The sequence below is a fragment of the Anser anser genome (genome assembly GCF_964211835.1).
Source record: "Anser anser genome assembly, contig: HAP1_SCAFFOLD_71, whole genome shotgun sequence".
Lineage (NCBI taxonomy): Eukaryota > Metazoa > Chordata > Aves > Anseriformes > Anatidae > Anser > Anser anser.
Window position 1 is genome coordinate 260,539 of NW_028153640.1, and position 3,043 is coordinate 263,581.

Consider the following 3,043-nt stretch of genomic DNA (forward strand, 5'->3'; position numbering starts at 1 on the left):
TCAAAAGGAATTTGAAGAAAATGAAAACGCGGGTTTGCTGGCTCTGTTCTGACAGTCCATTTGTGCAACGGAAAAAGGGCAGTACAAGTACCTCACTTACGGGAAACCTTGAAACCTTGTGGTGCAAAGCTGGGAACCCTCTTTGGTCGGCTATTTTTGTTTTTTACAATATTACTGCATTATGGTAAAAAGAGGAACCAAAATACTAGGCTTTTAAAGGAGAGAGTAGCTTGCTTCTTGCTGCTTGCTGTGAATGACAGCAAGGTACTAGAGAGTCCAGCGAAGGGCCACCAAGAAGATCAAGGGACTGGGAGCACCTCTCCTCTGAGGAGAGGCAGGGACTGCTGGGCCTGTTTAGCATGGAGGAGAGGAGGTTTGGGGGGATCTTATTGGTGTATATAAATACCTGAATGGATGGTGCAAAGAGCATAGAGAGCCATTGTGTTTTCAGCGGTGCCCAGTGCCAGGTCAAGAGGCAACAGGCACAAACTGAAACGTGAGGCTCTGTCTGAGCATCAGGAAATGCTTTTGCACTGTGCGGGTGATGGAGCCCTGGCACAGGTTGCCCGGAGAGGCTGTGGAGTCTCCCTCTTTGGAGGTCTTCAAGAGCTGACTTGACATGGTCCTGGGCAGCCTGCTCGGGGTGGCCCTGCTTGAGCGGGGGGGTAGACCAGGCGATCTCTAGAGGTCACTTCCAACCTTAACCATTCTGTGGTTCTGTGAGTCTCACTTGTGTTTTTACACGCTGCGTGGTCTGCTTCCTGTCTTCACATCGTGTGATAAGCACAGTGTGGTTATTTGAGGGGTTTAACCTGGGAAGAAAAAAAGTCACACCAAAGGAAGTTTTTGACTGATATTTGAAGTTGGGTGGTGCAAATAAACAGTTTACTTTTTCAGTGTAATGTTTAGATCTGTTACAGTTTAAATCAGATCTTTATCTTTTAAGACAAAGATTCGCAGCCAACTTTAATCTTGGGGGAAGGGAGGAAGCAAGAGAGAAGTAAAACTAGTTCCTGGTTATGATTGTATACACTGATTTTAAGATGGTACACTTAGACCATCGTGAAACTCTGAGGTCTGTGTTGTTACTGAAAATGCTTTCTGTACCACAAGCCTTTTCTTGAGTTCTGTTTCCCTGATTACTGCTTCGGAGGCCTTAGCAGTCCTAGCATCATCCGTCTTGACCTTTTACAAGTACGGAGTTCTTTTATTGCTCGTGCAACAAGCACGTGCAAGATGCACTGAGGCCCAAGGTAAACTTCATTAAACTCCGAACGTATTCTCTTCTTTATGGCTTGAACTCCCAGTGACTGCATGTTTCTCTGTCATCAGAATATATTGATTGTATCATCAGTGTAGCCTTGGGACGTAAAAAACATGCCTCCTTAGCTGAGAATTGACCATTGTAACACTTAAAATGCTAATTTTTCAGGCACAAAAGAGAGCGAAAGCTAGAGAAGAAACTGTGCGGTCCCACGCTACCTTGAGTACCTCAGCGTGGTGCATCTTGGAGGCAGTGGAGAAGCTGTCAACCGCTTTGTTGGTAAATAGCACTTCTTTTAATCTGTTTTTGCTTCATGTGTTTATAAAACTTAGTAAATGTGCCATCAAAGGATAAAGATAAAACTATTCTTCCTTACGTTGTGGCCGGTTTAATTTATTGCGCTGTTTTTTCAACAGGATGCTAAAAGAATGACATCTCTTTTGCCGCTGTGTTGTGTAAGTTGACCATGAACCCCCACATTTTTGTTGCAGGGAACCCTCTCTCTCAGGAGAAAAAAATTGCCCTCTAATATTTATGCTTTGTTTTTTCCCTCAGCCTCCGGACATAGATAAACCGGATATTACTGACTTCCAGTCCAAACGAAGAAAGGTAAGAACCAATAATGTCTTAAGCTGAGGTAGATAACTTTTTCAATGCTTTATCACTATTAGAAAAATTTTCTCAAACCTCAGTGACAACATAGACATCAAATCAAGTTAATATTGGCATGTATCCACAGTAGATGATGGGCTGTGAAGATTACTCAGGTTAAGAATTATGTTATCTTTGTAAGTTGAGAGCAACAGCTCTAGAACACACCAAGTCGTTTTATCTTGTCCCCCAACTTGGGGTGAAGCTGCATATTAAAATTCCTCTTGAGGCAAGTTTTCTCTTGAAGAAATGATCACAAATAGAAAAATACTGCTTGAGTGGTCATATAGACTTTGTACAGACTTCCGTGTTCATTCGGGCACAGAAAACTAATTTTTCTGCTTTTTATCACCATTCAAAGTAAAGAGGAGGAAAATTGTTAATTTCCGACGCTATAAATCTTACGCTCCTAAATTCCTATTTGGAGGTAGCACAGAACTGGTGAGAATGCTGTGGTAAAGCATGATTTCCTTTCATTTTGTTTAAAAAATGAAAACTAGTCATCTTTTTTTGATGACTTTAGTTAGGGGTATCATTAAATTGCAAAACTGTACCAGGCACAATAGCTCTTGGTGTATTAAATGCCTAACTGGGGGAATTAATATTTTTCATTTTTACCTTTAAAACCAGCGATGAACCATCGTTGGAGTCTGATAAATTTTCCATAAAATTAAATGGGCATCTCTTTCTGCGAAAACATCTGTGTTTCCAGTATCAGTCTGAGTGTACAAATGACCACTTGTTAAGTGTATGGGCTTCTTAGGCTGGAAATCAAAGTGGACAGTAATACTGGTTGCTTATTGCTTTTAACTCTTTCAATCTCTGTATTGTTTAGCCAGCACAATCTCCATTTGGTAAAGTTCTAAAATGAATGTAGCAGCAACTGCTTAGTTTTTAGGGGGGTAGAGGTTTTTTTTTTTCTTTTTCTTTTCTGACGCTATAAATCTTAACGCTCCTAAATTCCTATTTGGAGGTAGCACAGAACTGGTGATAATGCTGTGGTAAAGCATGATTTCCTTTCATTTTCTTTAAAAAATGAAAACTAGTCATCTTTTTTTGATGACTTTAGTTAGGGGTATTCTTGGGCTTATTAAATTGCAAAACCCTTAAATGACCACTTGAAGATCA

The 3,043-nt window shown here is 40.7% G+C and overlaps 1 long non-coding RNA gene across 1 annotated transcript; it reads left to right on the forward strand.

Annotated features, from left to right (window-relative positions):
• Window positions 1–1,259: 1,259 nt before the first annotated feature.
• On the forward strand, window positions 1,260–1,873 carry LOC310891713. The gene is made up of 3 exons (XR_014577696.1): window positions 1,260–1,543; window positions 1,681–1,719; window positions 1,820–1,873. It is a non-coding gene; the product is annotated as an uncharacterized lncRNA (long non-coding RNA).
• Window positions 1,874–3,043: the final 1,170 nt, after the last annotated feature.